Below are 12,461 nucleotides of genomic sequence, written 5' to 3' on the forward strand. Positions count from 1 at the left end.
TTCACTTACACTATTAGAGATCAACTGGAATCATCAACTATCATCTACCTCATACTCTCATTTTTCAAGCATCAGTAATTGATATTTTGATGCATCTCTATTCATTGAATCATTTATCTCATTAAGTTTGTTTTATCACTTCAAGGCAATGGCAACCCACTCCAATACTCTTGCCTGGAGCGTCCCATGGATGGAGGAGCCTGGAGGGCTGCAGTCCATGGGGTCGCAAAGAGTTGGACACAACTGAGTGACTTCCCTTTCAATTTTCACTTTCCTGCATTGGAGAAGGAAATGGCAACCCACTCCAGTGTTCTTGCCTGGATAATCCCAGGGACGGTGGAGCTTGGTGGGCTGCCATCTATGGTGTCGCACAGAGTCGGACACAACTGAAGCAACTTAGCAGCAGCAGCAGCAGCAGCAGCAGCATCTCATATAACTGTGATTCCGAGACTTTTATGTTTTAGATCACCGTTACTTAGTAGACAAATGAGGTCCAGCATACACTGTAATAAAGGAAAAAATAATCTCTCAGGCACTACTAAGATTTACTCTAAAATCATCACATTAGAATGACTATTTTTAGATGAAAGATATATTCAGAATGATCTGCCTTCATGACTGGGAAATTTTAGAGAGAAGGAGAGCAATTAGTTACAATAGAGGCTAGGATTTATGAAATGGACCAGAAATAATCGGGTGAACTGAAGCACACAGATTACTGTGACCAGCATACATTCTCTTTATTCACACCTTCAATCAAGGCCACATTCCAGGAGTGTGGACAGGAGTAAGGACAGATCAAGATGTTCATAGCATTTAATCCAAGTATGGTTGGTCTACACCTGCAAAGCTCCTCATAGGATATTAGTAAACGTTACATGGATGTGGCAGCTGTTTATATTGGAAAACTATTAAAAAAATCAAGCAAACCAAAGCCAGATTTTCTAATTCAGAAATTCTCATGATGGAGTTCAGGAGTATATCCTTCAGAACACTCTCCAGGTGATTTTAAATCCATCTTTTTCCAGTCATATCTCCTTTAAAAACAAACTAAGAACCTACAGTATGGGTATAAGGAACTCTGCCCAGTACTCTGCAGTGACCTATGTGGGGAAGAATCTAAAAAAAGAAACGATATACATGTATGTATAATTGATTCACTTTGCTCCATACTTGAAACACAATACTGTAAACCTTGGTTTACAGCAATAAAAATTAAGAAACAAAGAAACAAAATGCACCCTCAATGCATGCTTGTCAAACAGATTTTTATTCTTTTTCTGATATTTTGTTGTCATCAATGCTTTGTTCTTTGTATAAAATACTCTATTTTAGATTTCCTAAAATCCAAGTCTTTTTGGTATTCCTATATTCTCAAGATTAATCTTTCTTGCAGTGGCAATTTCCTAGTGATGATTTTCCTCAGTCCCTTAGAGATAAAGCAAATTGAAAAATAAGGAAAATAATGGGAAACAAAAGCATATAGACTGTCAGCTATGAAATGTGCCCAGCCTTTTGCTTGCTGCTGTTCTGTCTTTCTTATTTACATTTTGTACCCAGAAGACTAAAATATATTTCTTAATCTAGGCCCTAAAATTTAGCTGTAATGAATGCAGACATTTTCTTCTTCTCCAAGCATCTCAAAACATAATAGCGTATGCGTCACTCAGCCTCTAAATTGCTGTCTTCTTTTTTTGGAGGTTTTGAAATGGTCCTCTAGGCTAACTCACTGCTGAACAGGGTTGTAGCGATCTCACCACAAGCTTGTGGCAAGCCTTCACCCTTCTGCATGCTGGTGACCCAGAAACTTTCCAACTGGGTTCATTCAAACACAGCAACACAACCAACCACACAAACCCATTTCCACTTGACAGCCAGAAATACATACAATTTTGCACAGTTAATTTTAGAATGTAATTCATGGGGTTCTTTCCCAGACCCCTCAGCGCAGCATCTGTTCGGAGTCGGTCCATATGACACAGTCTGACAGCTTTTATTGCTTTCCCCAAGAGGATCGCTTAATGATACCAACTCCTCAGTTCTTTCTTGAACAGATAAGTGTTGTCTCTGATGTGAAACCTTGGACCTGCTGGATCTGTATCACAAATATCTATCACCAATTATATGTTGTAAGACATCCATTCAACAAATGTTTACGTAGGGTCTAGCACTTACCTGGCACTGTGTTCATGACTAGGAATCAAGAAATGGAAAAAAAAAAAAAGCGGTCTCTATCCCCAAGGAACATCATAGGAGTTGGAATCAGAATCGAAAAAATGGAGGACGGGACCCTGAAGCTCACCATCTCCATCTTTGGCTTCACACAAGGAGGAGGCCCTCAGGTCCAAAGAGGTCTGGTGCTCTCCTAAAGGCAAACAATAATCCAGGGACAGAAAGGAGATTAGAACCCACGCATCTCCATTTTCACAGTGCTGCACTTTCTGCTCTGCCACCAACAGTAAAATGTATTCAGCTACCATTTAAAGTTTTTTTATACTTTCATCCTTTATTTCAGACATCTTTCAACACCCAGAGACATGATACTTGCAAATAAAAAAAAAAAAGGGCATTTAAAAGGAGATATGTACTTTTTTATGAGCCAGAAAGCTTAGCTACATAGAAGGAAATTGCAATCGCACCTGTCCTCCGAGGAGCTCACCATATTTTACAGTGTTCAATTATTTCTGGCAATATTCCTATGATACATCGTTATGAGATTACTTGTATTATGTACAGCACCTTTCCTCCTCGGACCTTGAAGGTGCCTTTTACAGAATCTGACATAAAAGAAGGTAATTCTCAAAGTGCTCCAGGGAGATGGAAAAAAATATATTAAAAACCATGGAAAGACCAAATTACTATTGGTGGCTAGGGAAATAAGAGTCACTGAGAGTAAAGGGGCTACACAAAAACTTTGGGGAGAGAAAATTCTTTGTTCTTGATTTTTAAAGCAACAGTTCCTCCTACCACATATATATGCACACCTGTATGCAGGGAACACAACAGAACATTCAAGGGAAGAAGTAGTTGTGAAAAGAGAAACCCGTATTGATCTTCAAGTGTCAGGTCAAATAGAGGAAGTGGGAATACTCTGTTGCTCTCACCTGTTCATTTATTAGTTCAGTCACCTTGTGAATACTTTCGGTGTATCCAGCTAGAAAAAGAGGACGTCAGCAGTGAGAACGACGGTTCTGGAAGGCCTTCATATCTGCAAGTCCATGTTCTTCAGTAACAATGAAAGCCAAGACAGAGCATGGGAGATCCTTAAAGGCAGTGATGTTTATAGCCGTAGCCTCCATGCCAGACACATTGGAGGCAACTCAAGAAATATTTTTGAATATGTAAGTGAATTCCCTGAAAATGTTTCAAAGGATAGAAAGGTGAATGTAGGCTGTTAAAAGCTGTGTTGGCCTTCCCCAGTTTGACCAAGAGTTCAATTATTAGCAGTTTTCAGTTTGGAGAAGCTGTAATCTGATTGAAAGACACAACACTCACACACATACCTCTCCACACACACACACCTCTCCACACACACGCACACACACACACACACACACCATTTCGTGAACAGAAGAGCTGATTTTAAAATACTTTGCCCAAATTAACATTGGAAGCAGGGGACTTACTGCAACCATGTGTTGACATCCCCCATGCTCTAGAGATTTCTATACTAAGAGGTGACTACAAGTTCAATGTTCTTTTGTCCCATTTGTACTTCTGCCCCTCCCAGAATGGTCAATAAAGCCACGTTTCTTAGTTATCAGAGACCACAGAAGGGTGTTGCTGCAGCTACTGATGCGTGTAGCCCTGCTCTCCCGCAGGTACCCTTGCATCCTCCCAGCCTGCAGAGACAGAATGAGCCATCACATTCCTCTTCCACTGAGCCAGCCTGATTAGTGTCTGAGGGATCGTGGTGATATGTTATGCACTTAAACACTAAGAATTTTCATTTTTTTTCCTGTATGCCATCTCTTTCTTTTTAGTGTACATTTGCTAGAAACCATCTTTTCTTATGTTTTCAGGCATTTTCATAATACGTACTTCTCTGATACCACCATTGGGATTTTTGCAACACATCTCTTCCTCCTGAAACTGCTTTTACTTCTGCGAAGATCAATATTAACCTTCCCATTTCTGACGAAACACAGTGTGACCCTCATATCTGAATTTCAAGATATGTAATATCTGAAGATATTGCCAATCCTAAATATAAGGGAAAATATCCCTGATCACAGGAGCATTAACAGTTGTCTGAGGATCTGTCAAAACCATTGTTCAAAGAGTGCTTACAGTTTAAGGAAATGTCTACGATGTATGTTTTGTATAACAAGCTCTGTTAATTTGCTTTAATTTTTGAGATGTGGGAATAATCTGTGAGGGGGAGAAAAGCAAGCAGATCATACAACCAGTCAAAAGTGATGTATCACCAGGTTCAACTGAAGGCTAAGACAGCAGATATCCACATTGGACAACCTTTCTGTGTATCTGTGGGAGTTTTTCCAGAAGAGCCAAGCATTGTGATTTGTCTATTTGTTTTGGCAGTTGTCGGTTTTTGACATTCTGTTATTGTATGGATAAGGATTTCGAGTTATTATTTTTTTAAGGAAATCATTATTAAATGATTTTCTCTAACCATTGTAAAATCCTTTGCTCTGAATTGACTTTATCTGTAATTTAAAGTAGCCACTCAGCTTCCTTATTTTAGTGTATGTTTTGTTTCTCTGTTTAGTAGTTTAGTAGTTTCTCTGTTTCTATCCTTTTAAACTATTTGTGCCTTTATTAAAAAAAAAAAAATACTTTCTTTACAGTAGCATGTAGCTAGAAGTTGCTTGTTGCTTATGTGATCTGAGAAATTCTGCAAGGTGTGGGAGTATTTAAACAATTTACATTTAATATAATTGTGTATATGGTTGAATTTACATGTACCATCCCTAATATCTTGCTTTTTGTTTTTCACTTGTCCTAATGATTCCTTATTCTCTTTTCATTCAGCCCTTCTTTGATTTAATGATATACTTTTTAACTATTTCTCCTTATAGTTAAACTATCAGTATAATTATTTTTATGTTAATGGTTACTTTCGGGTTTACAATATACATTTTTAACTTATCACAGCCCACCTTCAAGTGATACTATACTAGAATTGTCCCCTAGTATCCACAGGGGATTGGTTCCAGGACCCTCCACAAATACTAAAGTCCAAGAATGCTCAAGTTTGTTATAAAATATGGCATAGAATTTGTGTCTAATGTGCACATATCCTCCCATATACTTTCAACCATTGCTGGATTAATTATAATACCTAATGCAATACAAATGCTAAATGAGTAGTTGTAAATACAATGAAAATGCTATTAAAGAGTTGTAGGCATCTGGTAAATTCAAGTTTCCTTTTTGGAACTTCCCAGAATTATTTTTCCAAAATATTTTTGAATTATGGTGATTGAATCCTCAGATATATAACTCCTGATTACACTTTGTGTATAGTGTAAAGTATAAAAAAGTAATCCCATTTCTTCCCTCCTGGCCCTTGTGTTTTGGGGGTCATACATTTTCCTTTTACATATGATAGCTAGACATAGTTTTAAAAGCTATAAGAAAACATTTTAAAATTTATCCATTTAGTTACAATTTCATTAACCTCCATTCCTTCATGTGTATCTAGATTTCTGTCTTGTTATCAGTTTACTTTTGTTTGAAGAACGTTTTCTAAAAATTCAGAGTGAGATTAATTATTTCAACCGTTGGGTGTCTGAAAAAAAAATTATTTCACCTTCATTTTTAAAAAAGATTTTCACTGAATAGTCAGTTCTGGATTAACAGGATTTTTTGTTTCACTTTCGTTACCTAAAAGTGTTGGTACATTGTCTCCTCACAGGCATTGTTTCCAATGAGAAAACTACTATCAGCCGTGTCTTTGTTTCCCTGGTATTGACTGTTCTCCCTGCCCTCCAGCTGCTTTTAAAATGTTCTCTTTTTGATATTTGGCAAAACTAATACAATTATGTAAAGTTTAAAAATAAAATAAAATTAAAAAAAAATAAAATGTTCTCTTTTTCTCTGGTTTTAACCAAGTTGATTATAATTGGGCATGGATTAGTGGGTTTTAATTTTACTCAGATTTGGAAAATTTCAGATGCTGTTTACTTAATTTTCCTTTCCCTCCTAATTTGGAAAGTCCAATTGCACATATATTGGTCTCTTAAATCTCAATCTGTTCATTGACTCATTAATTATTTTAGTCTGCTTCTCTATGTATTTTCACTCTAGATGGTGTCTGTTATCTCTTAAAAGCTCACTTCTCTTTTGGCCCCTATTCTGATATATCCACCATTAATGCTGTCTGTGTGTTTTTTATCTTTGACATTTCAGTTTTCATCTCTAGAAAAATCTATTTGGGTCTTTTAAAAATTATCCACATCTCTTGTTAAGACGTTCAGTCTTTCCTCTAGCTTCTTGAACATATGAAATACATTCGTAATTACCGTTTACATGCTTTTGTTCTATCATGGGTCATCTCTGGGCCAGTTTTGATTGATGGCTTTTCTCTTTATTAGAGTTAGTGTTTTTCTGCCTCCTTGCATCTGAGTAATTTGCAAGACTTTGTAAATTTTACCAGGTTGGGAGCTTAAATATTTTTGTATTTCTGAAAGAGTTTCTGTACTTTCTTTGTGACATGAGTAAGTTACTTGGAAATAATTTGATCTTTTCAGGTCTTGCCCTTAAGATTTGGTAGGTGGGAATCGAAGCAGCATTTGCTCTAAGGTTTAAATTACCCATTACTGAGACAAGACACTTTTCAGTAGTTTACATAATATCCCTCCCATTTTGAGGTCTTTGGTCTGGCCACTGAGGTAGGCACTGGGTGGGTGCCCCCTCCCCACCCTGCAGTCTAGAAACATCCTGGGCAGTACGCTGGATCAATCAGAGGACTCACTTCATCTGTTTCTCTCAAGGATCACTGTCATTTTTTGCCTGATATGGAATTTTTTTAAAGCCATCAATTCATATATTTTTACCTTGTTTATTGTTTTGAGTAGTAAAATAAATCTGTTCTCTCTTACTCTACCTTGACCAGAACCAGAAACCTGAGACCCAAACTTTTTAATTTTATTTCATTTCACTGATTTTTTTTCCAAGAAAATTATTTATTATTTTTGGCATTTTTGCTTCTATTTGTAAGATGTCCTTCATCATGAACCATGCCACACCATTGTGTTGTGATGCCATGTGCCAAGGGAACATAAAGCATGTAATGAACTGATTATACCCTTCTGGGAGAAGGCACTTGGAGAGGTCAGGAGTGTCTCAATGCAAATAAAGTTTCCTACATTAGCATTCTAAGACTGAAGATGCAGTTCTGAAAGAATGAGCTATAATTTGTTGGAGGACTAAGAATCTTAAAGGGGAAGGATGGACACTCCATCACCTAAGGAAGGTTTTGAGGAGGAGCAGAAACAGGATGAGATGGTTGGACAGCATCACCAACTTGATGGACATGAGTTTGAGCAAGCTCCGGGAGTTGGTGATGGACAGGGAGGCCTGGCGTGCTGCAGTCCATGGGGTTGCAAATAGTTAGACTGAGTGACTGAACTGACTGAGAAACTAAAACGAGCCATGTCTCTGACAATTTCAAAAAGTTTCCATACCAACCCTCAGTTGCCTCTTCCAAGAATTCATTTATGAAATGACAGTTATTTTACTGTTATTTTCATTTTTCTTTTCGGGCAATTGAACCTATTCATGAATGATTCAGAGTACAATGTGAGAAAATGTCAAGGGTCAAAATGCTGAAAAAGTACACACTATATGTGTATCTGTGTATGTGTGTGTTAGTTGCTCAGTCCTGTCTGACTCTTTGCAACCCATAGACTGTAGTCTGCCAGGCTCCTCTGTCCATGGAATTCTCCAGGCAAGAATATTGGAGTGGGTGGCCATTACCTTCTTCCCGACTCAGGATCTTCCCGACCCAGGAACTGAACCTGGGTCTCCCATGCTGCAGGAAGGTTCTTTACCATCTGAGCTACTTGGGAAGCTTACACTGTATGCTGCTGCTAAGTCGCTTCAGTCGTGTCCGACTCTGTGCGACCCCACAGGTGGCAGCCCACCAGGCTCCCCCGTCCCTGGGATTCTCCAGGCAAGAACACTGGAGTGGGTTGCCATTTCCTTCTCCAGTGCATGAAAGTAGAAAAGTGAAAGTGAAGTCACTCAGTCGCGTCTGACTCTTAGCAACCCCATGGACTGCAGCCTACCAGGCTCCTCCGTTTGTGGGATTTTCCAGGCAAGAGTAATGGAGTGGGGTGATACCAAAACCCAATTGAGAGTGTCAGAGCAAAGCCAGGGTATAGCCAGGTTTCCACACGATAGTGAAGAGATTCCAAAGTCTGGGCAGGTCCAGGATCTGAGTTTCTGTTCCTGGAACAGTCTGGAATCAAAGGTACAGTGGAGAGGACCATGAAAATAGGGCAGGAAGCATCTCTGTGACCTGGCCATTCAGGACAAGTGTTCACGAATATTAGTAACAGCTCTGCACCCTCTCTGTAGATGTACAGTTCTGCCTTTATGGCACACTTTAATGTGCTTTATAAATCTTGATTTTCCGAACCCAAAATCTGAAACTCTCATTTTACATAAAATGGAAAAGTAATAAAAGATAACTCCCTTAAAACCACAGTATTCATAGTGGATAAACAGATGAAAAAGGGAAATGGAAAGTTATATGAGGTAAAGTAAATCCGTGTCTATATTTCTAGACTGTAAATAAATGAAAGTGCAAGTATACTGACGTGTGTGTGTGTGTGTGTGTGATAGTCAAAGTGCTGTCAGAGGCATTAAGGAATGGTCAGAAGGGTCAGAAAATAGAAATGGGAAATGAGCAAAACCTCCATGGGAATTGATGCTTTCAAACTCTGTTGCTGGAGAAGACTCTTGAGAGTCCTTTGGACAGCAAGATAATCAAACCAGTCTGTCCTAAAGGGGATCAGTCCTGAATGTTCTTTGAAAGAAATGATGCTTAAGCTGAAGCTCTAACACTTTGGCCACCTGGAGAGCCAACTCATTGGAAAAGACCCTGATGCTGGGAAAAATTGAGAGCATGGGAAGCAGGTGACACAGGATGTGGTGGTTAGATGGCATTATCGACTCAATGGACGTGAATTAGGACAAACTCAGGGAGATAATGAAGGACAGGGAGGCCTAGTGTGCTGCAGTAAATGGGGTCGCAAAGAATCGGACACGACCGAGCGACTGAACAACAACAAGGCCAAGCCCAGGCAGTAACAAGGTAGCTCATTAGCTAATTTGAAGCAGAGGAGTAGAAAGTAGATGTGGAAGGGAGTGAAGGTGATCAGTCAAGGAGGATGGTGAACTGAAAGCATCATCTCAGAAAGGTGGTAATGGGAGTAAAGATACGATGGAAGGAATGGCCTCTTTTAGTGTACCATTTAGACGGTCTTTTTCAAGGTATAGCATCCTTTTATTTCAAGGTCATCCTTACTGTCCAGTAGCTGGAGGAAGCAGCACTGAGCGTTTACCTGCCCTTCCTGTGTGCCTTGCCGGAGGAGTGGGCACCAGAGGACCCGAGATGGTGCCTTCATCCTCAGAAGGTGGGGCTCTGAGGGAGGAGCCAAGATGGCGGAGGAGTAGGACGGGGAGAACACGTTCTCCCCCACAAATTCATCAAAAGAGCATTTAAACGTCGAGTAAATTCCACAAAACAACTTCTGAATGCCGGCAGAGGACATCAGGCACCCAGAAAAACAACCCAACTCTTCGAAAGGAGGTAGGAAAAAATATAAAAGACAAAAAAAGAGACAAAAGAAGGAGGGACGGAGTTCCATCCCGGGAAGGGAGTCTTAAAAAGAGAGAAGTTTCCAAACACCAGGAAACCTTCTCACTGCTGAATCTGTGCCGAGCTTTGGAAGCACAGAGGGCAACATAACAGGGAGAAAAAAAAAAAAAAAACAATTAAAACTCGCAGATTGCGAGCCCTACGGTAACTCCCCCAGCGGAGAAGCAGCGCAGAGGCCTGCACACGCCATTAGCAAGCGGGGGCTGGGCAGGGAGGCGCAGCGCGGGCTGCATCGCTTAGAGTAAGAATCTGGCCTGAATACCCTGAGTGCTATCTGAGCGAAATAATTTGGGCTAGCAAACCAGACTATGGGATATCTACCACGCGAAAAGCCAGCCCCAACCTAAGACACCGCCAGGCCCGCGCACGGAACAAAGAACTGAACAGAGATGGCCGGCTGCAGACCTTCCCCCTCCGGTGACAGGCAGCCAGAGCCGGAAGGGGGCAATCGCAGCCCCAGAGAGACATTATCTATAAAACTGTAAGCAGGCTTCTTTGCTAACTAAAACTGCTTGGGGGTCTGGACGGTCAACATCTGCCTGAGAAGGTGCACCGGTTTTACACCCAGATAACCGAGTGGCGGGGAGGCGATAAGTTGCAGCATTGGTGCTCACCAAACACCTCATCACCTGAGCTGCTCGGACCTGGGAAGAGCACAAAACGCAGGCCCAACTGAGTCTGCGCCTCTGAGGACTACCCGAGTGCCTGAACCTGAGTGGCTTGGACCTGGGAGGTACATGCAGCCCAGGGCCAGCCTTGGATTGTTCCCGGCGGAACAACCTAGAGCCCGAGCAGTGTGGGCAGGGAGGCTACACGCGCCGTGAGCGGGGGCAGACCCAGTGTGGTTGAGGCACTGTGAGCGCACGCCAGTGTTATTTGTTTGCAGCATCCCTCCCTCCCTCCCCACAGTGCGACTGAACAAGTGAGCCTAAAAAAAAAAAAAAAAAGTTTCCTCCACCGTCCCCTTTGTGTCAGGGCGGAAACCAGACACTGAAGAGACCAGCAAACAGAAGAAGTTATAACAGAGGGAAACACCTTGGAAGCTACAGGCAATAGATTAAACCCTGTGGTTACTACAGACTACATAGGAAGGGGCCTATAGATCTTGAGAAATATAAGTCAGACCAAGGAACTAGCCAAAAATGAACTGAACCCACAATACTCACAACAAAACCAGAGAAAGTCCTAAATATATTTTTACGATCATTTTTTCTTTCTTTTTTTTTAATTAAAAAAATTTTTAAGTCCTCTATTGTTCCTTTAATTTTCACTTTTATAACCTATTACTTTGCAAAAAAAAAAAGACCCTATTTTTTTCTTCTTCAGCAAACTTCATATATATATATTTTATAATTTTTTGACCTTGTTTTTTTTTTTTTTCCTTCTTTTCTTTAACATTGTATTTTTGAAATTCCAAACTCTAGTTTTTTAATTTTAGCTTTTTGGTATATGTTATCAATTTTGTACCTACAGTTTTTTTTATAATTTCTGTGACTTTTTTTTTTTTCTGTTTCTTTCTCTTCTTCTTTTATATAACATTGTATATCTGAAATTCCAAACTCTACTCTAGATTTTTAATTTATGCTTTTTGGTATTTGATATCAATTTTGTACCTGTATTTTCTTTATAATTTTTGCAACACTGTTTGTTTTTGTTTGTTTGTCTGTTTTCTCTCTTTATGTTTCTTCTTCCTTTTTTTTAACATTGTATTTTTGAAATTCCAAACTCTATTCTAGATTTTTAATTTTTGCTTTTTGGTATTAGTTATCAATTTTGTACCTGTATTTTCTTTATAATTTTCGTTACCTTGTTTGTTTTTCTTTGTTCGTTTTTTCTCTCTTTCTTTTCCTTCTTCTTTTCTTTAACATCGTATTTTTGAAATTCCAAACTCTACTCTAGATTTTTAAGTTTTGCTTTTATGTATTTATTACCAATTTTGTACCTTTAAGAACCCAATCTTCAGGACCCATTTTACACTAGGGAGCGAGATTACTGGCGTGACTGCTCTCTCTCCCTTTGGACTCTCCTTTTTCTCCACCAGGTCGCCTGTGTCTCCTCCCTAACCCCTCTCTACTCTACCCAACTCTGTGAGTTTATGTGTGTTCCAGATGGTGGAGAACATTTAGGGAACTGATTACTGGATGGATCTGTCTCCCTCCTTGTCATTCCCCCCTTTTATCCCTCTGGCCACCTCTGTCTCCTTCCTCCTTCTTCTCTTCTCTGTATAACTCCATGAACATCTCTGAGTGGTCCAGTTGTGGAGTGCACATAAGGAAGTGACTACTGGCTACCCCACTCTCTCCACTATTGATTCCACCTCATCTCATTCGGGTCACCTCTAACGCCCTCCTCCCTCTTCTCTTCTCCATGTAACGCTGTGAACCTCTCTGACTGACCCTCACAGTAGAGAAACTTTTCATCTTTAACGTAGATGTTTTATCAATGGTGCTGTATAGAAGGAGAAGTTCTGAAACTACTGTAAAAATAAGACCGATAACTGGAAGCAGGAGGCTTAAGTCCAAACCCTGACTCCAGGGAACTCCTGACTCCAAGGAACATTAATTGACAGGAACTCATCAAACGCCTCCATACCGACACTGAAACCAAGCAC

At 40.0% G+C, this 12,461-nt stretch overlaps 1 long non-coding RNA gene across 1 annotated transcript in view; it reads right to left on the reverse strand.

Annotated features, from left to right (window-relative positions):
* Window positions 1-342: 342 nt before the first annotated feature.
* Window positions 343-12,461, reverse strand: part of LOC139179338 (uncharacterized) — a 47,811-nt gene continuing 35,692 nt past the window's right edge. The window contains exons 2-3 of the long non-coding RNA XR_011563714.1: window positions 2,303-2,365; window positions 343-503 (exon numbers count right to left, since the gene is read on the reverse strand). This is a non-coding gene — a long non-coding RNA (uncharacterized lncRNA). The remainder of the gene's footprint in view (window positions 504-2,302; window positions 2,366-12,461) is intronic.

The sequence above is a fragment of the Bos indicus genome, chromosome 24 (genome assembly GCF_029378745.1).
Source record: "Bos indicus isolate NIAB-ARS_2022 breed Sahiwal x Tharparkar chromosome 24, NIAB-ARS_B.indTharparkar_mat_pri_1.0, whole genome shotgun sequence".
Taxonomy (NCBI): Eukaryota; Metazoa; Chordata; class Mammalia; order Artiodactyla; family Bovidae; genus Bos; species Bos indicus.